The 26,883-nt window shown below is 41.5% G+C and overlaps 1 protein-coding gene across 2 annotated transcripts in view; it reads left to right on the top strand.

Moving 5' to 3' along the window:
- Positions 1 to 9,163: 9,163 nt before the first annotated feature.
- Positions 9,164 to 26,883, top strand: part of CELF2 (CUGBP Elav-like family member 2) — a 713,903-nt gene continuing 696,183 nt past the window's right edge. For both annotated transcript variants that reach the window (XM_073328795.2, XM_073328796.2), the window contains exon 1: positions 9,164 to 9,317. The gene's annotated coding sequence lies outside the window, so the exon portion shown is untranslated. The remainder of the gene's footprint in view (positions 9,318 to 26,883) is intronic.

The following is a 26,883-nucleotide window of genomic DNA, read 5'->3' as shown; positions in this document are numbered from 1 at the left end:
ATGGGACTAATTACTACCCCCCTTTTGTAGCTGTTTGTCCTGGGTATATCACAAGCTATTGCGAAAATCAAGTTTCAGGATCAGTGCTGTGTTGCCAGGAGGCCATTTTGTCTGTGGGTCCTGTCATATGTGTCAGGATGTATCGGGCACATTCAGGGAGGCTGCCAAAGAGTTTGGAGTGCAGTTGGCAGAAGAAGAAACAGCTGGTCCCATCAAAGTGATCACATTCTTGGGCATTAAATTAGATTGAGAGAATGAAGTGATGCCTGCCTGGGGATAAGCTTCATAATCCTAAAGGGTTTGTGGCTCAGATATCGCTGGCTAGGAAGGTGTGTTAAAGCCGTTGCTTCACTAACTAAGCACTTGAACTTCATGAGTACAGTCAAGTCATTGAGGCAACGTGTGCTTTGGCAAACTGACTGGCTTTCTGCCTGTCGGAAGTTACAGAGGCATCATTATTGTAACACAAGGTAATTAGCCACTTAACTTTTGCCACTAGATACCATTTTAGGGATTCTCGGTCCATCAGTTAGATAGCAGATGAAGTCAGTGCCAATGCAAGGATGAATTATTTATGAAGGTGTAGTGTGAGCATATATTTGAATGCATTTGTAAGCTATGCAGTGAACTGATGGTTGGCTGGATGTACTGGGGAGGAGCTATATCACAGAAAATAGAGCACACATACAGTGGTTACCATTGAAATATATAGTCAACAGGTGCTCAATTTACCATCCTATTTTCTGTGGGTTTTCCTATTTTAAATATAGGAAATATCAACTTGTAAGTGGGGACCACTATTGTTGTTTCTTATTACTGTGGTAATAGTTATCTCGTGATGATCATATTAGAAGTTGTGTTTATTTTCTTTCAATTTAAGACAATAAATGGCACCTCTGTACTCTGTCCATCACTTCATCCAAGCACTTTAGAAGTAATAAAAAAAAGTCAGCCTCAAAACATCCATGTGAGTTAGAGAAATAATGTCTCCATGTAACACATGGGGAAACTGAGGCTCAAGATAGTGCAGTGAGACTGCAGCAGAGATAGCAATAGCATGCCACGCTCTTGAGTGCTAGTCCTGTGCTCTGACCATTAGGTGAGAGGTTCTCACTTGTGTCATAGAGTGGACCACACCTTAATAGAGAGATTCCTGTGGCACCATGTCCCCCTCCCATTCGCGACGCATGGACAACCTACCCTTTCATCGGTGAGCACACACTATTGCTGCCAAATTAGGGAATTGCTGAGTGCATTTTTAAGCTGTCTTTGGGTGTGATTTAGCAGCTGGAAGTAAAGAGCCATGACCATGTGATCAGCCAGTTCTCTGCAGACCACCAGCAAGCGTTTCATTGAACATTAGCTGCACTAGCCCAAACCTTGAAAAATATTGTGTGATAAGCTGAAGTTGCCTCCTTTTACTTTCACTTTGTTTTCCAACTGCGTAGACAGGGAACTTGCCAGCATCATGTGCCTTTCTTCTCTTTTATGAGTAGTTTGTGGAGTTCAAGTAAACCTAAAGACGGGAGTATTTGAAAGGCTAATATGCAAAACTGGATTAATTTATCAAAGCACCAAATCCTGTAGAGATGTTTTGTGCCAGATCCTTTTGACTGTAAAAAAGAGCAAGATGTATCTAGGGGACAGTTACATATCTATGAAAAATGAATTCAACCACAGGCAATGGAGAAAGACGAAAATGTGTAACTGTCAGTTATTGAACTGTTCAATCGACAGGGATATTTTCTTCCTCAATAAGAGAGGTAGCTAAGTAAAGCTGTACATTAGAAAAGCATAGGCCTTTAAAAGCAGTTGTAATTAGCTGCTTTTTCTACTGAGAAATAAATGCAGGTAGTCATTAAAAATAGAGCTACCATTAGAAATTTACCAGCTTATCTTTCACACCATCAAACCATTTCCATAAGATCTGTGGGTTCTTCCCCCACCCTCCCCACAGAGTGGCTAGAGATATATAGGTTGGCTCTTCAGATGCAGAATTTCTGTGACAATGTAACACTTGTGAAATAATGCACGGTTTTTTGCAGCTTTGCAGAGCTGCATAAAAAGTATTCAGTTTACTGCAGGTGCCACACAAAAAGCTTCCCTTAAAAGAGCTTTTAATTATTGTATATCATTGTTTAGAAGCCACCCTCAATTACCTTTACCATGGGAGCTCCAGAGGGAAGCAATTAAATGTATGAAAAAGCCACCCTCAATTTAAAGCTGCAGGAGGAAGCAATTAAGAGTAATACAATCTGTGGCTTCTAAACAAAGATATACGGTATATGGAGTTTCTGGAGACTGTATACTACTCACACCTAGTTAAAGTTAAATCTCAAAATATGTGGCTGCTGAAAGTTGAAAGTCATAACAAGTTGTATAGCCTGTATTTATTCCTGAGTGCCTTAACAGCAAAGAGGCTGATCGTAATTTCTACTAAGGCCCCTTACCCTTCTTTGGCTGAGCAGAGAATTAGAGTCGGTTTAAATTACATGCAAGAGTAGTATAAAGTGGCCTTTGTGGAAATGAAAAGCAGGTACAGATTTTTGGTGGTGTTGCAGTATATGCTAAATTTACAAACATTGAGTAAATATTAAAAGGGACCCCATTCTTCCCCCCCGACTCCCAAACAGTACAAGAGTTGCCTTAGATGTGGCACAGAAATAGATTTTGACATGAAATAGATTTTTAGCTGTTTCAGAAATGCCTTGACTTCTCCTCCCAGTAGCATGTACATGTTAGGAGTGGGGCATGTGCATCAACAGAAAACAGATAAAGTGAAATCCTCTTTTGTTCCAATCAGGGCCAGATGCTAGAAGATGCTTATTCCTCACAGCAAAACTCCCATTGACTTCAATGGGGCCAGCACATGCTAGTGTCAACCAAGGATAATTAATTAACCTGTGTGCATCTTTTTCTGAGACACTTTCTGTTGTATTTTGTGATGGAGCAACCTCCACTAATTAATGCCACCATAATTTATCACTGTTTCATTAAAGCTGATGGTATAACTACAAAGAAGGTAATGCCTTTTCATTAAAAAGAAAAGAAGTACTTGTGGCACCTTAGAGACTAACAAATTTATGACAGGTTTCAGAGTAACAGCCGTGTTAGTCTGTATTCGCAAAAAGAAAAGGAGTACTTGTGGCACCTTAGAGACTAACCAATTTATTAGAGCATAAGCTTTTTATTAGAGCTTTTCTTTTAACAAATTTATGTGAGCATAAGCTTTCGTGAGCTATAGCTCACTTCATCGGATGCATGCAGTAGAAAATACAGTGGAGAGATTTTATATACACAGAGAACATGAAACAATGGGTGTTACCATACACACTGTAACAAAAGTGATCAGGTAAGGTGAGCTATTACCAGCAGGAGAGGGGAAAAAAAACAAAAAACAAACCCCTTTTTGTAGTGATAATCAAGGTGGGCCATTTCCAACAGTTGACAAGAGCGTGTGAGGAACGGGGGGGGGGGGGGGGGGGGGGGAATAAACATGGGGAAATAGTTTTACTTTGTGTAATGACCCATCCACTCCCAGTCTTTATTCAAGCCTAAGTTAATGATGTCCAGTTTGCAAATTAATTCCAATTCAGCAGTCTCTCGTTGGAGTCTGTTTTTGAAGTTTTTTTGTTGAAGAATTGCCACTTTTAGGTCTGTAATCAAGTGACCAGAGAGATTGAAGTGTTCTCCGACTGTTTTTGGAATGTTATAATTCTTGACATCTGATTTGTGTCCATTTATTCTTTTATTTAGAGACTGTCCAGTTTGGCCAATACATTTTTTTCCCTCTCCTGCTGGTAATAGCTCACCTTACCTGATCACTCTCATTACAGTGTGTATGCAATTTTTATGTAGAAGCCCTCTACACCAACATTCCACACAAAGATGGACTACAAGCCATCAGGAACAGTATCCCAGATAATGTCACGGCAAACCTGGTGGCTGAACTTTGTGACTTTGTCCTCTCCCATAACTGTTTCACATTTGGGGACAATGCATACCTTCCAATCAGCAGCACTTCTATGGGTACCCGCATGGCCCCGCAGTATGCCAACATTTTTATGGCTGACTTAGAACAACCCTTCCTCAGCTCTCGTCCCCTAATGCCCCTACTCTACTTGCGCTACATTGATGACATCTTCATCATCTGGACCCATGGAAAAGAAGCCCTTGAGGAATTCCACCATGATTTCAACAAGTTCCATCCCACCATCAACCTCAGCCTGGACCAGTCCACACAAGAGATCCACTTCCTGGACACTATGGTGCTAATAAGCGATGGTCACATAAACACTATCTTTCACCGGAAACCTACTGACTGCTATGGTTACCTACATGCCTCCAGATTTCATCCAGACCACACCACACGATCCATTGTCTACAACCAAGCTTTACGATACAACCGCATTTGCTCCAACCCTTCAGACAGAGACAAACACCTATAAGATCTCTATCAAGCATTCTTACAACTACACCTGGTGAAGTGAAGAACCAGATTGACAGAGCCAGAAGAGTACCCAGAAATTACCTACTACAGGACAGGCCCAACAAAGAAAATAACAGAACGCCACTAGCCATCACCTTCAGCCCCCAACTAAAACCCCTCCAACGCATCATCAAGGATCTACAACCTATCCTGAAGGACGCCCCATCACTCTCACAGATCTTGGGAGACAGGCCAGTCCTTGCTTACAGACAGCACTCCAACGTGAAGCGAATACTCACCAGCAACCCCACACCACACAACAAAACCACTAACCCAGGAACCTATCCTTGCAACAAAACCCGTTGCCAACTGTGTCCACATATCTATTCAGGGGACACCATCATGGGGCCTAATCACATCAGCTACACTGTCAGAGGCTCGTTCACCTGCACCTCACCTCATCTCGTGCACCTCATCTACCAATGTGATATATACCATCAAATGCCAGAAATGCCTCTCTGCCATGTACATTGGCCAAACTGGACAGTTTCTATGTAAAAGAATAAATGGACACAAATCAGACGTCGAGAATTATAATATTCATAAACCAGTCGGAGAACACTTCAATCTCTCTGGTCACTCGATTACAGACCTAAAAGTGAAGGAGTACTTGTGGCACCTTAGAGACTAACCAATTTATCTGAGCATAAGCTTTCGTGAGCTACAGCTCACTTTAGTCTCTAAGGTGCCACAAGTACTCCTTTTCTTTTTGCGAATACAGACTAACACGGCTGTTACTCTGAGACCTAAAAGTGGCAATTCTTCAACAAAAAAACTTCAAAAACAGACTCCAACGAGAGACTGCTGAATTGGAATTAATTTGCAAACTGGACACCATTAACTTAGGCTTGAATAAAAACTGGAAGTGGATGGGTCATTACACAAAGTAAAACTATTTCCCCATGTTTATTCCCCCCCCCCATACCTCACATATTCTTGTCAACTGCTGGAAATGGCCCACCTTGATTATCACTACAAAAGGGTTTTGTTTTGTATATAAAATCTCCCCACTGTATTTTCCACTACATGCGTCCGATGAAATGAGCTGTAGCTCACGAAAGCTTATGCTGAAATAAATTTGTTAGTCTCTAAGGTGTCACAAGTACTCCTTTTCTTTTTGCGGACACAGACTAACATGGCTGAAACCTGCCTTTTCTTTAGTACCTGACTTATCTAATACCTATAGGCCAAATTCTATGACCCTTAATCAAGCTTAGATACCACAGAGACTCTGAGATACTAATAATGATGTGCATCAATATAAGAACAGCATTCAGCCTTACATTCTGATATTTTACAGTATTGGATAATGTAGAGAAATAATTGATATATCCTCTCTTAACACTAGAACTTTAGTAGCCTTTTTGTATTTACATTTAAGACTTTACCTGTATTGAATACCAGGAGTAAAATGTTTTTTCTGGTGTTTGATTTTCCTAGGGCTTGTCCATTTTAGTCAAATAATTGTGGATCTAATAGCTCTTCTTGACTATATCTGCTTGCTAAGTCAGGTTTCTTTAAGTGTTTGCTATTTCGTGTGCTATGTTTTTATTTTCAGAGAGGACATCATTCAATTATTTCTCTTTAGAAAGTCTGAGTGCCTTGTCAAGGGTGACCTGTTTTTAATAAACTTAAAATTTTAAATGTTTTCAAGGATCATATAGAGAAATATGATTTTATTATATATATAATATATATAATTTTAAAACCCCTTTAAATTCAACTAATTATTCCGCTATATGATCCTTGAAATATGTATATTTCATCTGTGTGTGTGTGTGTGTGTGTGTGTGTGTGTGTGTGTGTGTGTGTGTGTATAATACAGGTATCAAGCAACATGTATCAAATGCTGTCAAGTCATCAAGAATAACAGTTTTTACATTTTACATGCCTCACCTAAACGATGAGCAGTGAGGAAGCAAGGTCTTGTGGATAAGAGAGAGGACTGGAAGTCAGGTGATGTAAAGTTAGAGAACAATGTTGTGACGTTATTGATGTAATCTGGGACCGTATAGATCATTGTTGCAACCAAAGTCCTGTAGTGGCACCAAATCTTATATAAAAGAGGTCAAGTGAGGTGTCTAAGACAAGGTTACGGTTTGCTGATTATGATTATGCTGTGTATATGTGTGTATCATTTTTGTAGTTGAAGTTATGAATATTTGCTCTATACTGTCTGTAGTTCAAACTTGTGCTATGCTTCTGGGTGACACCCCAGATAAGTTGGTGTCAGCTCTGCCTAGCCTGCTTGATGGCCCATTAAGGGCCATTGGCTATACAATTAACCCATTGAGAGAAGGCAGACACGCCTTGAGACTCAGCAAGATATGCAGGGACATGCCTATGGACAGAACTCTGAGGTGATTCCATGCCATGTGATGGACAGCTTGTCTTTGGAACAAAGAAAGAAAGACCACATGGCAAGAGAATATAAAAAGCTGCTGCAGCTCTTCCATCTTGTCTTCAATCCTGCTTCTTACCTCTGGAGGACTGAAAGACCCATCCCAGCTGTGGATGTTTTCCAGAGACTTGATTTGAACCTGCAGTTTATTCTATCACTGCTGCAAGCCTGAACCAAGAACTTTGCCATTTCTGTATGTAATTGATTCCATTTCACCTCATCTATATCTTTTTCCCTTCATGAATAAACCTTAGATTTTAGATTCTAAAGGATTGGCAACAGCGTGATTTGTGGGTAAGATCTGATTTGTATACTGACCAGGGTCTAGGGCTTGGTCCTTTGGGATCAAGAGAACCTTTTTTCTTTTACTGGGGTATTAGTTTTCATAACCATTTGTCCCCATAACGAGTGGCACCGGTGGTGATATTGGGAAACTGGAGTGTCTAAGGGAATTGCTTGTGTGACTTGTGGTTAGCCAGTGGGGTAAAACCAAAGTCTTCTCTGTTTGGCTGGTTTGGTTTGCCTTGGTGTGCATAGAAACCCCAGCCTTGGGCTGTAACTTCCCTGCTTTAAGCAATTTGTCCTGAACTGGCACTCTCAGTTGGGTCCCGCCAGTACCAGCATCGTTACAAAGGTATACTGCATTATTTTAGTATCCTCCAAAATGTGGCTACAAAGCAAAGCAAACGTAAATCTACAGGCTATTCTAATGCAAAAAGTCAATAATCCACACAAAATATTGGACCCAACTCTGCAACCTTTACTCATGTGAGTAGTCCCATTGAAACCAGTTGAACTACTCAGATGCATAAGGGCTGCACGCTGCAGCATTGGGTCCGCAGACAGTACAAAGAAATGATATAATCCATATTGTTACTGCAGTGCTTCTGAAAATCTATTTAGAACCAAATTGCTTATGTTCCATTCAGTATGTCTGTGTCCGTTCTTGTCTAAATAGCAAACTTGGAATGTAAGTGGAGATTACTTTAATTAAGTTACATTTTAGCTTTTTATTATATGGTTACATACATAAGTAGGTTTCAGAGTAACAGCCGTGTTAGTCTGTATTCGCAAAAAGAAAAGGAGTACTTGTGGCACCTTAGAGACTAACCAATTTATTTGAGCATAAGCTTTCGTGAGCTACAGCTCACTTCATCGGATGCATACCGTGGAAACTGCAGCAGACTTTATATATACACAGAGAATATGAAACAATACCTCCTCCCACCCCACTGTCCTACAAATTTGACATATTTACTGTAGCATGATCCAAGGAATTAGTATTAAAGTATTAAGGAAAAGCATCATTTCATCATTCTTTTAATTTTACTTTATAATTAGGTAGGAACCAGATTTCAGTGATGTACACTTTGTGCGGGGTGGGTGGGTGTGTGTTCTGGTAGTATGATTTTGTGCATGTTTTCTAATACTTACTAACATAGAGACCTTGATAAGTGGATTTTATACAGCCAGTTAAATAAATATTAGCTTTTTATCCACATACATTGTTACATTTGTCCATTGTACATATGCATTGTGCCATTTTCTTGTTATGCTTCCAATTTCTGTTATTTTTCATTGTCACACATGAGGATTTTAAAAACATTTAAAATGATTAGAAAACAGACAACAAACAAAATAGGGAACATTTCTTTGTGCCAAAGAGGAGTTCTCACTGTTATGTTGAAAGTTTTATATACATTAATTATTCTTGTTTACTTTGCATCCAAACGACTGTCTGTGAAAGACAGAAAGATAGAAAATACATACACACGTGTGTGTGTGTGTGTGTATACACACCCACACTCTTATACTATGTGTATGCATTTGTGTTTCTTCACAGAATATGCTATTAAAATCAATCAGGTCTGATACATTTTTAAATTGATGGGGAAAAATCAACTGATTGAACAGCAGTTTCTGTAGTGTGCTGTGTTGTATCAGTTAAAATGAAAATAAATGTCATGCAAAAAACCATATCCAACCCTCCCTCCACCAGCAAAAAAACAACAACAAACAACCTTTTCAACTCCTGATTTTTAGCCATCAGGAGTGGAGAGAGACGCAGACAGCATGGTCCCAGCATGCTTTTTGCCGGTTTTTTTTTGTTTGCACATTAGCTGTCAGTTGCAGCCCTGCAGGTAGTAAAACCCAGTGGGAAGAGGGGCGGGACAGAATGAGGCAGCCTGAACTGACAGCAAATTTAAATCACTGAGCCTTCTTTTTTTTTTTTTTTTCTCCTTTGGTTTTTTTTTTTATTATTATTATTTTTTCTACTCTGCGACAAACTGAAAAGATTCTAGCACACGTTAATTTAACAACCCTGCTTCTTCTGTTTTTTTCCCCTCCTTTCTGCTTCCAGGATAATTAAAAGAGAAACCTGTAAAGGCAACATTCCTTCAAGCGAGTTGGTGCTGCAACGTGCTGGTGAGACAAATTTTAATTTTTTTTTCCCCTTTCCCTGTCTTTTCTTTTCCTTTTTCGGAGCTGAAAGCTTTTGTATATCTAATGCAGTCATAAGTGAGGTCCCCCTGCTGTGGGGAGTTAGAATGTAATGAAAAGGTGTAATTGCTTGATATCTGACCTTATCGTATTACTTAAAATGGGTAATAACCGTATTCGTGCCTGTCTTCATGAAGCTTTCTCTCTGCTGGGCAAATAGTCAATTCACAGAAGCAGTGCTGTGACTGTTGCACTATGATAATGGGGACTAGGTTGTTTTTTGGTCACCATTCCACACTCCTGTCAGAAAGAATACTTGAGTTGTTTGGGGTTTTTTAATTGCCTGAAGCACTGATATTAAGGGGGATTCTTATAAGGCTTGGGTATCAGTCTGGCTGTTCAGCTGTTTACTAGGCAGACAGGAAGTGCCACAGTGAAACTTTCTGAATATATATATTTCTTCAGCTTGGTTTTACTGGGGTCAGAATATATGGGATAGGTTGTTAAGTGCTATGGAAAGTTCTTTCTAGGCATTAGGTTGGTCATCTGTTACGTGAGGGGAGGGGGAAAGTTCAGCTGTCATTTCTTAGCAGTAGTTGCTATTAGTGAAGCTAAAAACTTTTACACAGAATGCCTATGTTGCCTTTGTTAAAAAATGAGTTTGATTCTGTCGAGAGTTGCAGAATGTGTCAATGACAATTATTAGATTTGTGTTGTGCACCTTCAAATACTCCTGCTTTCTAATGTCTTTCTGACCTTATCGAGCAGTGAACATAAGAAGCATTAAAAAAAAAAGTCAGATCACTCGCTTGTCATATCACATTTTTGTATGACTTTCAGAGCCTGATCCTGCCAAGTTGAGTACCTGCAACCCCTACTAAAGTCAATAAGGAAGCTGAGCTTGTGGACTGTCTTACAGAAGGCTGTTTAACACTGCTTCACAGAGGTTTTTTTGGTGGGGGTGGGGGAGGCAGTACAAAATCTGAAACTGAGGCCCCCTTCCAAAAAAAACTACCAGGAGGAGAGGCCCAGGGTGGGATTGGAGAATGAGCCCGCACAGCACTTGCCCCACAGGGACAACTCTTGTCCCCTGGGGCTGGGCCTGGGCCCAGGTCCCCGCTCCAGGCATTGTGACCTGCTGCATGGGGTCACGGCAACACTCAGGTTTATGGTCGCAATGCCACTCACTCAAATTTTGTCATGACTGAGGGGTGGGTGGGCCAAATCTGAGTGGCGCTGCACACCAGTGCACCCAGTTGCATCGCCACTTGGTTTCGGTACCGTCTCGAACAGGGGATGATGAGCAAACTGCCCCTCCCCCACAAAGTGGCCTACACCCACCTAAACTTGATCAAGTGGTTGTTTCATTTTCAAATTAATATTATTAATAATGATATATATTAGCTGTGTATGCCCTTAGGGCCTGACCCTGCCAACTCTTATTCACATGAGTAACCCCACTGAAGTCAATGGGGCTAACTGAATGAATCAGAATTACTCACGTGACTAAATATTTACAGAATTGAGCTTGGCAACCTGGAAGAATACTTTCTTATGTTTACATAGGCTGAGGATTTCAGAGGAGTAAAAGGGAGTTAGGCTCCCAAATCCCATTGAACTTCAATGAGATTTAAGCCCCTAACTCTGTTGGGCTCCTTTGAAAACCACAACCTTAATCAATAAAGTACTGGAGCCATCCATTATTTGCTTTGAAATGAATCAGCTCCATAGTAATACATCAGAGCTCCCCAGTTTTTAATCTACTTTGCCAAGTCTGCATTATAACCAAAGAATCTGGAGACCAAGTCAGGCTAAGCTGTGATCAGAGAAGTTAAGAACTAAGTCTCTTTAGGAAACCTGGTTAGAGGAGGAGAAGAGGTGATGGTGGCTGTGCCATATGCTAATTTACATTACTTTGTGGTCTAAGGAATTTTACTTGTGCAGGTGATAGGGTTAAGGTGCATTGGTTGGTGTTAGCAATTCTACCACAGACACTTTGTTACTGTGAGTATTTAAATCACACTTTAAAACTTTCTTCCTTTAGAATATTTTGCTGTAGAAAATTTACACCATTCGTGTGGAGAATTGTGCTATTTTGTATTAAATTAGATCGCTATCGCTCCTGTGTCTTATTTCTGCATCCAATAGCCCTGTCCCCAAAGTGCTAAGGTCCACAAGGGCCCCCAAAAGTCTCCCTTTGTCCCCTGTAATCCTAACTCCCCATCCATTAGAGGAGAAAAGTATTGAATTCAATATTCTTGCTAAGAAAATAAATTTGTGTTCACCGAATATAAACTTACAGTTAGAAGCATATCTGAGATAATATGAGTAAATTGTAGTCTGTTGACATTACACTATACAGTTATAGGCCCCGATTCTGTCCAATAAAATAGTTCCTTTACACTGTTCCAGTGGTGTAAAGGCGATTAAACGATCTTCATAACATACCCCTATTATAGATGGATTCTCCAGGTGGCATAGAACCATCAAGGGTCTACACTATGTCCTTCCTTGTCCAACACAGGAACAGAGCACGGCAGAGTTTGGGCCATAATCTCTAAAAATGATCCAGATCACTGTACTTTTTAAAAAAAAGTTCTTGATGAAAACATGAACTTTCTCTTTAAATGTGGTCATCTAAATAAAACAAATTGTATAATGCTGCAAATTATTTTAATACTTCCCTATACAAACCCATACAGCTTTAGGAAATATCTAGTTGAATTAAAACTGATCTCTGTAAAAAAAAAATTTCACAGATTCCTAAGTGTTAAAGGACCTTTGCGATAGTTTAGTTTGACCTCTTGCCTAACATAAGCCATAGTCCTTCCTATCAATAACATCGAAATAAGAAAACACCAGGCTATGAAAAAGCAAATCTGTGAGGCTACAATTGTTAAGACTGTAGAAGAGAAACATTGCTGTTCTATGTGAAGAACTGTTATCATCACTAGAGCTTTAATAAAAATTGTAAAATTGTAAAATTATAGGTTTCACTATAGAGCCCAGTCATCCATAGCAGTAATCAGTCCATAATCCTGCTCATTTAGATGCCAGGAAGTATTATACTTCCCCTCATTAATAAAATATAAAGGACAGCTCACAGTGATGTTATCAAACAGGCTAATTATCAATTAGCTTTCAGGAAAAAACAAGCTTAATCCTGCATTCTTCCCACACCTCCAACTCCCAGTGAAATCAGTGGAAGTTAGAGGTGCTCAAGAAATTTAGAATCAGGCCTACTTTGTAGCCAAATCCCAAATTCACCATGAACTAAATTGATGTAGGATTCTGTCTGGCCAGTTTTGCAGCTCTCTGTATATATGTCCGTGACTTCTCTTGGGATCTGACCTGGCAAAGCACTTAAGCCTATGTATGGGCTTAAGTGCTTGCTGGTTTGGAATCATTCCAGTATCTCTAGCATTGATGGCCTGCTGGTAGCAGTGAGTTTTGTTCCATTCTGATGACTTTTTGGGGACCTGGCTCATAATCCTTGTATGCTTCGGCTTGGAAGTATTGAGGACCTGCTCCCAACCTGCTGGATGCCTATGGATTTGTGGGAGTTCAGGGCCTCTATATTGCCTTTGGTCCCATTTTTGCCATGCCTTCTCTTCCCCTGTCCCTAGTGGTAGTGGTCCCCAAAAACTCAAGAGGGGCCTCTAAGGAAGATCCTAGGTCTTCACAGAACTAGAAGGTGGAGAACACAGTGTGTCCTGCCCACACATTCTTCCCCATGGCCTTCCAAGTCACAATCTCTCCACCTATGCAGGCCATGGACGGTGGAGCATTCTTTGGTAGGGGGCAGCAACACAGAGCTCGGTGGGTAACCCACACCCCCTTGGCTCTCAGTCCCTCTCTAGCAGTGGCTGAGCCATATAGAGAGGTTCATGAGCCTCCTACAGCCTTGGCTAATGGAGCTAGGTCTTTTAGCTCAGGCAGTAGAAGCTCATCCAGATGTAATTCCTGCTGCTGACAATTCACTCAGGGGGACAGCATCAGGCCTTGTTCATACTAGGAGAGTTGACCCAGTATAGGCATAGTGGTGTCGCTAAACCAGCAGAAATCTCCTGGTTTAGATGCAGGTATATCAGTAAAACTGTACTTATGGTTGTTCAGGGAACCAGCATAAGTTCTGCTGGTATAAGTACCGTTTACTTGTCCACACTAGGGCTTTTGCTGGCATAGCTATGTCAGTAAAAAATTCACACCCTTACCCAACGTAGCTATAGCAGTATAACCTGACATCAGGAATTATAACATTCAAAAAGCAGTAGGAGAACACTTCAATCTCCCTGGTTACTCAATAACAGACTTAAAAGTGGCAATTCTTCACCAAAAATCTTCAAAAACAGACTCCAACGTGAAATTGCAGAACTGGAATTAATTTGCAAACTGGACACCATCAAATTAGGCCTGAATAAAAACTGGGAGTGGATGAGTCATTACAAAAACTAATTTCCCCATAGTAATTTCCCCCTACTGTTACTTACACCTTCTTGTCAACTGTTTGAAATGGGCCACTCTCATTACCACTACAAAAGTGATTTTTCCTCCCTTGGTATTCTACTGTTAATTGAATTGTCTTGTTAGACTGACCCCCTCCCCCCCAACTTGGTAAGGCAACTCCCATCTTTTAATATACTATGTATATATATACCTGCTACTGAATTTTCCACTCCATGCATCTGATGAAGTGTGTTCTAGCCCACGAAAGCTTATGCACAAATAAATTTGTTAGTCTCCAAGGTGCCACAAGGACTCCTCGTTGTTTTTGCTGATATAGACTAACACGGCTACCACTCTGAAAAGTATAACCTTGAAGTGTAGACCAGATGTTTTACATACACAGAGGAAGAGTTCATACATTGAGATCCCCTCCATGTGCAGTGGATGAGTGGGAACCAGTCCCACTCACTGAATTTTTAAGTGAACTGTGATTGGAAAAAAAAAATGTGAAGGAACAAAAGTTTTCCAAAGGACTTTACCCTTACATGTCTTACACCAGAAATAGATGGCAGGGTAAGCGTAAGTCCAATGGTGATGTTTTTGTGTAAACCAAACTACTGATTCTCACCTAAATTCTTTGCAGTCACTTCAGAAGAGTCATGGCTTGTGTGAAACAAGCGTTTATTTCTGCCTCAAAGTTTTTCTTCAGCACCCTCCACGGTACTGCACATGCAGAGAAAAACATCCCAGACTTTAAAATCTGCTGACTTTTCCAATAAGTCTATTTTAATGTTATCTCTTCTATCACACTACTGTACTAACTGGCATCACACATTCACAAGCAAAGTCCTACATGGCATTTTTTAACCATAGAGATTACAAAAACACACTGCTTCACTGGCAGATTCACGTTGCCACAAAATTGTATTTGTTAATGGAGCTGTGAAAATACATTGCACCTGCCATCTCTTAGCTCAGGGATTTTATATACGGCTAAGAAGAATGTAAGAATGCCTGCAAAATGGGGTTTGGTTGTATCGGCTTAGCTTTAGAGGGAAGAGTGCTCTATAAAATTCTTACCCATAATTGGACACAGCTGACAGCCTTACTTAACTAGTGCTCACGAATGAATGAACAATGAACATATTCTGCCTCTTCTCACCCCAGAAGAATGGCCATTCCAGATCAGATGCCAGATGTTAACGCTATTGTGCATAGCCTTGTTGTAACTGCAGGTGAGACAAATGTGAAGCATTTAGGGACATTTGCTAGTCTGCAGATTTAAAAAAATAATCATGCATGGCATTCTAAAGAAATACATATATTATTCCACATGCTGCATGCAACACACAACTTTCAAATGTGGGCTATTCTATAGGTGTATACTCATGCAATAAATGTTCTATTCTACTGTTGTATTTTTATGCCACAAATTGTACTGGATTCTACTGGGTGCTGCTTCCATTGAAGTCATTGACAAAACTCTACTGGCTTCAGTGATATTAGGATTGGACCAACTGTCCAAAGTTCAGGAACCTAATCAAGCTATCAAAGCTTAGACACAGTGACAACATAACTTTTCCTCCCTCTGATTTAAGTCCTGACTTAGGGCTTGATCCAGATCAATAGGAGCCATTCAGCTGATTTCAATGGGCTGTGGTGTCATTCTCGTAAAAAGCAGCAATAATTGCACAGGCTGTGATCCAGCAAAGCAGAACTAGATGGCAGGATAGTCATATGCTTAACATTATAGCACGTGAATAGTCCCATTGGAATGAATGGGAGTACACACATGCTTAAAGTTAAACAAGCATGTAAGTGTTCTGCTGGATCCATAGCTTCTCATTCCATGTCCTCTGTTAAGCAAAATAACTGGTGGAATTCAGAGATGGCCCAAACATAAGCCCTGAGCAGCCATAAATTTTGGTGAAGTTTGGACCTATGTCCAGGTTTTGTGGCTGGCTTATAATTCTGTAAGCCCCAATTTCAGCAAAACGCTCATATCCATGCTTAAAACTTTAACTTTAACATCAGGAGAATTACTCACATATGTAAAATTAAGCATGTACTTTCCTAGACTGGGGCCAAAAAATCCAAGGATTCCACCACCCCCATAAATTCTGGGGAAGTTAGGATCTGGTGCTGCACTTCTCTCATCGGTCCCACTTCTGGTTGGAATGTGATTTTAAGAAAATCAATATAATGATCCCAATGCAAATATGAAAATATTTCTGTTTGTAATCAAAAGTACGTAACTGCATCCCTAGTCAGCAAAACACACAATGCATCCTTAGTTAGAAAACTTGCTTAAAGTGAAGCATGTGCTTATGTGCCTTGCTGAATTGGGGCTGTGATCTTCTGGACTATCCTGCTTTCTTGAAACTTACCCTTGTGGTGATCTGGAGGTTTTTCTGTTCCCATCACACTGTACCTGGTGTATCCCCAAGTTTCATGCTGTCAGAAGTATGAGGGCCAAATTGAAAATACTGGTGTGTGTGAGTGTGTAATCTTTTCAGTGCAGACTTTGGTCAGTGTGGTTCTGTTCAGAGTAGGTGCATGATAGTAATGATGTCCAGGCATAAGGCCAAATCCTAGAACTGCCCCCAAAGCTGATATGCTCATACTCTGCAACAGTAGCACTAATTCCTATTCTGGCCAACAGCAGCTGAATGCGCTGCTCACCGTGAGGTTTATTCCTGCCAGGAGTGTGTATGAGCTGCATTAGACCTGTGCATTATGCCTATAGCTGGATCAGAGAATGTAGCTCATGAATAGGCAGCCTATACTGTCCTCAAGCCCCACATCCAGTTCCAGAATGCCCTTCTGCAGCTCCTACAATGGAGGACCTGAGAAATGGCCTTTCCATGAATTTTTGCGGGGAGCCAAAATAGAGGTGGCCAAGTTCCACCTCACACTCCTCCAGCTGGTCACAATTTTCCTGACAGGCACTTATGTGCAGCGCCTGAAAGAATTTGGCCTATTGTGCCCATATTCATCATTCATGTGACACCAGTGAAGTTATATCCTTCAGAGCTAGGGCCAGGGCAGTGAGCTGCAAACATAGGCTGGTGCTTAAAGGATCAGTGGAGATCTCTATTAGCAAGTGAATAAAAACACAGACACACAATGTATTAAACCAAGCAGTAAATGTGTCTAAAAATAAGTTATTACCCCATGTCCAACAACAATTAGTCAAATGGTAAGTATGTATTATTAGTGTGCATTCCAGCTTGGTTACATGGGGGCATGATCCAAGTCTCATTCAAATCAATGGGAGCCTTACCTAAGGGCCCAACCCCACTTCACTGTGGGTTGGACTCGGGCCCTAGGAGTGGCCAGATCTTCAGCTGCTGTAAATCAGCATTGCTTTATTGAGCTTAGTGATCATCAGCTGAGGATCTGGACTAGGTTTTATATTTGAATGGCTGGTTAATATTAGACTTGGCTGAATAGTATTCACTGAGGGCCAGATTAACAGATTTTAAGGGACTATTACGATAATTTAGTCTGACTTTCTGCATAACACACACCATAGAATTTCACCCAGTAATTCCTGCATGAAGTCCATAACTTATGGCCGAGCTGGAACATATATTTTAGAAAGACATCCAGTCTTCATTTAAAGACTTCAAATGGTGGAGAATCCACCACATCCTTTACTCATATAAAGTGGCACTTTATTCCACAAGTAGTCTTGTGGAGTGAGGCACTAGTAAATGTGACTTAGGGATCAGGATCAGGGCTGGAAAAATATCTCAGATTGATAGTATTTTAGTGATTCTCTCAGATCTAATTAGTGACCCAGAGTGATCCAGACATTGTCTCTATATCAGAAAATCCCAATTTTGCAGGCAAGTGGCCCTAATAAATCTGTTTCCTAGAAAGTAGGAAATATTTTGACATTGCTATCTCCCCTTTTCTTTGGATAACATCATAATTTCGGCAGGCTTCTGGTGTATTAACCCATAAAATGTCTTCCCTTAGGAAGTCATAGAAGCCATTGCTTGAGACGTTTATTCAGGCAAATATTCAGTACTGCTCATATCCTTCATTGGCAAGGTGATGGACGAGGTAAGGCAATAGATCTCTCTCATACATAAAGATCACCTGAACACTATCCCAAACTTGAACCAAACTTTCTGATTTTTTTAAATGGTGGGATAACATGCTTTTTTTCTGTACTTCCTGAGTTTGTCTCGGCACAACAGTGAAAATACAGAGGCTATTCTCACTATACATCCAACCAGGTTCAAACCTCAAAGTACTAAAAATCTCTTGTAAGTCTCTCTCTCAACACTTCTGGTTTCACAGAATCGTAGGAAGTAGAGATGGAAAAAAATCTGTGAGGTTAGCTACTGTAGCCCATCATCCATCTGTATGGTAACGACCCTGGTAATAGAGTAACAGCCGTGTTAGTCTGTAGCTCACGAAAGCTTATGCTCAAATAAATTGGTTAGTCTCTAAGGTGCTACAAGTACTCCTTTTCTTTTGCAACCCTGGTAATGGCTACTAATGGCTTATTTGGTCTATATTTCCGTTTATACATGTGTTTCTCATAATACAAGAATGGGGGACATTCAATGGCATTGAAAATCAGCAAATTTAAAATTGATTAAAGCAAATAATTTTCACACAATTCATATTTTATCTGTGGGACTCAAGCCTGGGAGCTCATCAGAATTTTAAAAAAATGATTGATTCACTGACTTCTAATTTATAGTCAAGCATGGTCTATTGAGCAGAAGGCTGGGAGCTAGGATCCAGGCTCTCACACTGAGTCCTTCTGTGTACTTGGATAACACACTTACCCTTTCTACCTCCGTTTCCCCCTCTGTAATATGTGAATGAGAATGCCTACTTATCTACCTCCCAGGGACATGTGAGCAATAATCATGGAATCATAGAAGATAAGGCTCGGAAGAGACCTCAGGAGGTCATCTGGGCCAACCCCCTGCTCAAAGCAGGACCAATCCCCAACTAAATCATCCCAGCCAGGGTTTTGTCAAGCCTGACCTTAAAAACCTCTAAGGAAGGAGATTCCACCACCTCCCTAGGTAACCCATTCCAGTGCTTCACCACCCTCCTAGTGAAATAGTGTTTCCTAATATTCAATTTAGACCTCCCCAGCTGCAACTTGAGACCTTTTCTCCTTGTTCTGTCATCTGCCACTACTGAGAGCAGCTTAGCTCCAACCTCTGTGGACTCCCCCTTCAGGTAGTTGAAGGCTGCTATCAAATCCCTCCTCACTCTTTTCTTCTGCAGACTAAACAAGCCCAGTTCCTTCAGCCTCTCCTCGTAAGTCATGTACCCCAGCCCCCTAATAATTTTCATTGCTCTCTGCTGGACTCTCTCCAATTTGTCCACATCCTTTCTGTAGTGGGGGGCCCAAAACTGGACACAATACTCCAGGTGTGGCTTCAGTGCGGAATAGAGGGGAATAATCACTTCCCTCAATCTGCTGTCAACACTCCTACTAATGGAGCCCAATATGAAGTTAGCCTTCTTGGCAAGAAGGGCACACTGTTGACTCATATCCAGCTTCTCCTCCACTGTAATTCTTTTCTGCAGAACTGCCACTTAGCCAGTTGGTCCCCACCCTGTAGCAGTGCATGGGATTCTTCTATTCTAAGTGCAGGACTCTGCACTTGTCCTTGTTGAACCTCATCAGATGTCTTTTGGCCCGATCCTCCAATTTGTCTAGGTCACTCTGGACATATCCAGCATATCTACCTCTCCCCTGAGCTTAGTGACATCTGAGAACTTGCTGAGGGTGCAATCTATCCCATCATCCAGATAATTAACAAAGATGTTGAACAAAACCAGCCCCAGGACCTACCCTTGGGGCACTCCGATTGATAGCAGCTGCCATCTAGACATTGAGTCATTGGTCACTATCCATTGAGCCCAATGATCTAGCCAGCTTTCTGTCCACCTTATAATCCATTCATCCAATACACACTTCTTTAACTTGCTGGCAAAAATACTGTGGGAGACCGTATCAAAAGCTTTGCTAAAGTCAAGGTATATCATGTCCACCGCATTCCCTATATCCACAGAGCCAGTTATCTCATCATAGAAGGCAATCAGGTTAGTCAGGCATGACTTGCCCTTGGTGAATCCATGTTGATTGTTCCTGATCACCTTCCTCTGCTCCAAGTGCTTCAAAATGGATTCTTTGAGAACCTGCTCCATGATTTTTCCAGAGACTGAGGTGTGGCTGTGGTTCCCTAGATTCTCCTTCTTCCGTTCCTTAAAGATGCGTGCTATATTTGCCCTTTTCCAGTCGTCTGCGACCTCCCCCGATCGCCACAAGTTTTCAGAGATAATGGCCAATGGCTCTGCAATCACATCAGCTAACGCCCTCAGCACCCTCGGATGCATTGCATCCGGACCCATGGACTTGTGCATGTTCAGCTTTTCCAAATAGTCCTTAACCTGTTCTTTCACCACTGAGAGCTGCTCACCTTCTCTCCATACTGTGTTGCCCAGTGCAGCAGTCTGGGAGCTGACCTTGTCTGTGAAGACCGAGGCAAAAAAAAAAAAAAGCATTGAGTACTTCAGCTTTTCCACATCATCTGTCACGAGGTTGCCTCCCCCATTCAGTAAGGGGCCCACACTTTCCCTGACCTTCTTCTTGTTGCTAACATACCTGTAGAAACCCTTCTCGTTACCCTTCACATCCCTTGCTAGCTGCAACTCCAATTGTGCTTTGGCCTTCTTGATTACACCCCTGCATGCTCGAGCAATATTTTTATACTCCTCTCATCTGTCCAAGTTTCCACTTCTTGTAAGCTTCCTTTTTGTGTTTAAACTCACCAAATAGTTCTCTGTTAAGCCAAGCTGGTTGCCTGCCATATTTGCTATTCTTTCTGCACATTGGGATGGTTTATTCCTGCGCCCTCGGTAAGGTTTCTTTACAATACAGCCAGCTGTCCTGGACTCCTTTCCCCCGCATATTAGCCTCCCAGGGGATCCTACCCATCAGTTCTCTGATGGAGTCAAAGTCCAGGATCCATATTCTAATTAATGTTTGTAAAGTGTTTTGAAGATGAAAAGCATGGTGTACCCACAAAGTATTGTTAATATGCCATCATAAGGAATTATTAATCAACTTCGATGGCTGCATTCTTCTAATAGCTGTGGGCAGTTATTGTGTCCATTTTCCTGCAAGCTTTTCTGTGTTGACAAACCCCAGTGAGTTTCACATGGGTGCCTGGCTACTCCCACATAGAACAGCATGCGGGACTGGGGCCTTCACTGTTGTTTAACTCTAAAGAGAGTTTGAAATAAGCCTGCTGAAGTTCTTATGTGAGCTCTTAACCATTACTTTCATCCCTTGCCAGTCCTAGTACGCTTGCAAGTTTAAAAGAGGACAGGGGACATAGTTAGAAATTTATGAGAACAAAGATAGTGGATTAAATTTTCGAAAGTGAATGTCCCAATTTGTTCATGCCTGACCTAAACAAACAGAAACTCCAGTATATGTGCATGAACCCACCATTTTTTCAAGTAAATCCTCATATGCATGAGCAATTTGGGTTTGGAACACATTCATCAGTCTGTGCATATGCAAAAAACATGTGAATGTGTGACTTTTGAAAACTGTGTACTTTAAAAACAGTTGGATCTGCCCTCTTGACCGCTTTATTCAGTCTTTTTTAAAAAAGATTGTGAGTCTTCATTTTTCCAGAATCCCCCAAAACTGATTAACTAGTCAATAGATCTACTTATCTGAAGTAATAGTGGCTCAGGTCTCATTGCATATGCAGGAGGTCCAATTTAGGGGAAAGTTATTTCTGGCAATGCAGTAGTCAGAATCACGAATGCACATTGGCTAATAATGCTGCTTTATTTTTAGTTTTTCTGAGTGGATATGGCAGTTCATGTTCCTACATTATTTTAGCAAATGAACATTGCAGACTTACCAATAAGTGATGCATTGATGAAAACATTGGGCCCTCAGTAACTTCCTCCATATCCCCCGTTTCTCTCTTTTGGCTCTTCCTCCTTTGCTCTTCTGAAGTTGATGTTTCCTCTCAGCACTGTTCTCCAGACAGATTCTTTCTTGAAAGTCCCTTCTGCCAGCTGGACCCTTAATTTTTTCCCTCCTAAGGGACAAATGTGCTCCTAGTGTAAATGGGTAAAACTCCATTGAAGTCAATGGAGTGGATCCCATTTACACCTGTAGAGAATTTGCCTCTATGATTCTCTACCAGGCCTCATGCAGTTTAAAATCATTCAGTGTTGGTTCCGGTGCATCTGTTAGACTGTAAAACACTCTTCATCTCCTATGGAGGATAGCCTTATCATGAGAGCTGTGTGGGAAATGGTTTCCCCTTCTTGTGACAATGTTTGAGATTTCAAAAAGTTTTCTGTTCCACATTGTGATGAAACCAAGATTTACCAAAAAATTTCATGAAAAAGAGAGGAACCCCCCCGCCCCTCGGATAACTGACAGCCTGGTGCTTAAGGTCTTCACCTGGTGCTTAAGGTCTTCACCTTCACGCAGCTTCAAATCACTGCTCTATCTAATTTAGAGAAGGGACTTGAACCCAGGTCTCCCACATCTCTGGTAAGTGTTCTAATCACTGGACTATAGAGTCAGTCTCTCTGGCCCAATTAACACATAATTATTTATAGAAAGTGGAACAACTCCAACAGGAGAGACCCACCCAAGAACATCCTGTAGCCTGCTGCTCAGGCACTCATCTGAATCAGGTAAAACAGGGAATTAAACCTGGGTCTCCCCCTCACAAGGTGAGTGCCCCTAATCACCATATTATTGGCTTTTCTGAAGTGGATGGCTCGCTGTCTGTCTGACTGCCTCTCCTCTCTCCCTCTCTTTCCCCCTGCCTGAGAAACCTTCCCTAAGACAATGTTGTCAAAACTGTGCCTTTCTCATGGCAATTTTCAGTTTCAATGAACTGGCATTTCCTGAGGGAAAAAATTGTTCCATCAAAAAATTCTCAATCAAATTGACTTGGCACTCAAGGAAGTATGGGCTGGATGAATGCACTACAAGGTGGGTAGAAAGCTGGCTAGATTGTCGGGCTCAACGGGTAGTGATCAATGGCTCCATATCTAGTTGGCAGCCGGTATCAAGTGGAGTGCCCCAAGGGTCGGTCCTGGGACCGGTTTTGTTCAATATCTTCATAAATGATCTGGAGGATGGTGTGGATTGCACCCTCAGCAAATTTGCGGATGATACTAAACTGGGAGGAGTGGTAGATACGCTGGAGGGGAGGGATAGGATACAGAAGGACCTAGACAAATTGGAGGATTGGGCCAAAAGAAATCTGATGAGGTTCAATAAGGATAAGTGCAGGGTCCTGCACTTAGGACGGAAGAACCCAATGCACAGCTACAGACTAGGGACCGAATGGCTAGGCAGCAGTTCTGCGGAAAAGGACCTAGGGGTGACAGTGGACGAGAAGCTGGATATGAGTCAGCAGTGTGCCCTTGTTGCCAAGAAGGCCAATGGCATTTTGGGATGTATATGTAGGGGCATAGCGAGCAGATCGAGGGACGTGATCGTTCCCCTCTATTCGACATTGGTGAGGCCTCATCTGGAGTACTGTGTCCAGTTTTGGGCCCCACACTTCAAGAAGGATGTGGATAAATTGGAGAGAGTCCAGCGAAGGGCAACAAAAATGATTAGGGGACTGGAACACATGAGTTATGAGGAGAGGCTGAGGGAGCTAGGATTGTTTAGCCTGCAGAAGAGAAGAATGAGGGGGGATTTGATAGCTGCTTTCAACTACCTGAAAGGGGGTTCCAAAGAGGATGGCTCTAGACTGTTCTCAATTGTAGCAGATTGCAAGTTGCAGTGGGGGAGGTTTAGATTGGATATTAGGAAAAACTTTTTCACTAAGAGGGTGGTGAAACACTGGAATGCGTTACCTAGGGAGGTGGTAGAATCTCCTTCCTTAGAGGTTTTTAAGGTCAGGCTTGACAAAGCCCTGGCTGGGATTATTTAACTGGGAATTGGTCCTGCTTTGAGCAGGGGGTTGGACTAGATGACCTTCTGGGGTCCCTTCCAACCCTGATATTCTATGATTCTATGATTCTATGATTCTAAGATGACAGAACGAGGAGTAATGGTCTCAAGTTGCAGTGGGGGAGGTTTAGATTGGATATTAGGAAAAACTTTTTCACTAAGAGGGTGGTGAAACACTGGAATGCGTTACCTAGGGAGGTGGTAGAATCTCCTTCCTTAGAGGTTTTTAAGGTCAGGCTTGACAAAGCCCTGGCTGGGATGATTTAACTGGGAATTGGTCCTGCTTTGAGCAGGGGGTTGGACTAGATGACCTTCTGGGGTCCCTTCCAACCCTGATATTCTATGATTCTATGATTCAAGCCAAAACTAGAGCTGAAAAAGCAGCAGAAACACTCATCATGGGACAATCTTGCATTGACCGGGTGATACATTATAGTATCTAACAGGAGTTCTCCATCTTCATCTTCTGTGATCAAGTACAAGTATAAATTAGTACCATTTTGATAGTGACCTCTTCAGCTTCTTTCAGTACAGACTTCTTCAGGATCCCATATAGTGTGGATCGCTTATTCCAGGTTTCTCTTTGAAGAAGAAATCTGCTGATGTGTCAGAGATTAAATGAGTTACTCATGATAAATTGTGCTTCATGGCTCTGTATAGCACTGAAAATTATGCATTTTACGCTATCTTGTAAAATAACCATTTATCTAAGAAAACGTATTGATTGCTTTCAGCTTCATATGAAAACTATCCTGGGCTGTGAATCTTAATTTAGCAAGCTGTTGACAGACAGGAAAGAAAAAGAGACGACTAACAATGATGGAGAAGAATCAGTTACTTAAATGTCAATAGGGGGAATCTAAAAAATGAGCTCAAAGTAACAGACCAATTTGTTCTCAAGTGTCCAGTTTGAGATACAGACTTGGTAATTTTACCACCTTTCCCACATTTGAAATGCAGCTTTCAGCCTCTAAGGCAAACTGCATGGTGATGTGCTAATCTAATATCAACCCAACTGTTGCACAGATGAAAAAGTATATTTATGGAAGGAGTGATGTGCAGTGATTAGACCAAAGGTGAGGAACTGTGGGTCAGCTTTCATGGATCATATTCCTAGTCTTCCTACTTGCTGTAGGAACAGGGGCAAGACATCTTGCCCTTGACGTGCTTGACTTTGTCCACCTGTAATATGGGGATGGTATTACAGAGCTATATTCTTTGCTGGGGTAACCTCTTGAGGTTACTACAATGCTCAGACCCCAGATCTCTCAACAATCTGGCTCACTTACTTTACCCAGCTTACAGGAGCTTGGAGAGTCATAAACCAGGGTGTGATTTGTGCCCAGCTATGGACAAGATACAGGGATGAGGGCAAAATGAACTTTCCCCGTCCAATCCCTCCCCCAGCCTCTTGAACCATCTCAGTGGGGAACAAAAGCAGTGCAAGAGGCAGTAGTCTCCCAAAAGCTGGCAGGAGGTGAGTGATTCCATGCCCCTACCCGCCTCTCCACTGGTCAGTGCATACTGCATACATTAAAAGATAACAAAGCTGCCGCGCCAGTGTATATGCCCCTATTCAAAGTGTAGCCCCTCTGCACCTGCTTCTAGCTAAGCACTGACACCATACTTGTTTGTCCTAGTATCTGTGACACAGGGTGAGATCTCTGGAGCCTTTCCAGGCCAACAATGAGGGACATGATTTAAAGCAACCATCTGTCTGCCTCTTAATATTTGAAATGAATAATCTCAAAAAGACAATTTCAAAGGACAACGTCAGAGCAAAGTATTATTATGTTATATATTCCTGCTACCCCAAAGGTTTACTCGTCAAAAACTGAAGGAACTGTCATTGTCCTATACACAGTGTAACATAATTCACCATGGAGCAAAACATTGTAACTTGATACACATCTGGGCAGTGATTGAAATAATAACAGGCTCTTTAATTACTAAATGACAGTGCAGAAATAACATATTATATCCACATTTATAACAAATTAATCCATCATGATTAAAGATCTCACAATGAATACCAAATGAATTAATACATGATTGGCCTTTATAAGCATAAGCCTTTAAAATTATGCAGTATTCCATGAACACTAACAGTCCCACAGAAGAAAGTTACATTGAGAAAATCTGTCTGTTGTTCCAAAGAGTTTCCAACTTTATTTAACAGTCTGTGTGGAAGACCTCTTTTATCAGACTATTGATTTTTTTAAAAAATTAGATAGCTTTCTAACACATCAGAAAAAAATGTCCTTAATTCCTCAAACACACAATGTGTAGGGGGATGGGGAGAATTACCATGATTTGACTAATTTTTTGAGACATCTGTCATTTTCAACTGTTGTAAGCACATGTTGTTTAGTAAGGAAATTTAATTAAAACGGATTTCTCATTTAAAAAAGAAAAAAAGGGCTTTTATATATCCCTGGAGTGTAGTTTGTTTAATATGTTTACTTTGATTGAGTTGTCAAATTTTCTGAATCTAAAATATCCAAAATTAAATTGTTTCCACACTTTTTCTATATACCATTTTCTCAGCCAATTGTATTCTGTGGTGGTGGTTGTTTGTTGTTTGTATTATGGTGATGCGTAGAGTCTCCAGTTGAGATTAGGATGCAGAGAACTGGGTGCTATGCAGATTATAATCAGAAACAACCCTTGCCCCAATGAGTTTACAATCTAAATCAGGGATCGGCAACCTTTGGCATGCGGCTCATCAGAGAAATCTGCTGGCGGGCCAGGCCGGTTTGTTTACCTGCAGCCTCCACAGGTTCGGCCAATCGCTGCGTGCCGTGGGCCAAGAGATGTGCTGGCCACTGCTTCCTGCAGCCCCCATTGGCCTGGAACGGCAAATCGCGGCCAGTGGGAGCTGCGATTGGCCGAACCTGTCAAACAAACTGTCCCGGTCCGCCAGCGGATTTCTCTGTTGGGCCTCATGCCAAAGGTTGCCGATCCCTTATCTAAATAGTCAAAAGAGACAGAAGATGGGAGGGAAAACGGAGACATGGAGAGACGAAAGGAATTTCCTAATTCACACAGCAAGTCAGTGGCAGCTCTCCAGTTTAGTGCTGTATCCACTAGACTACACTACCCTCTGAG

The sequence above is a fragment of the Lepidochelys kempii genome, chromosome 1 (assembly GCF_965140285.1).
Source record: "Lepidochelys kempii isolate rLepKem1 chromosome 1, rLepKem1.hap1, whole genome shotgun sequence".
NCBI classification, from domain to species: Eukaryota; Metazoa; Chordata; order Testudines; family Cheloniidae; genus Lepidochelys; species Lepidochelys kempii.
This window is presented reverse-complemented; position numbering and strand designations above follow the sequence as displayed.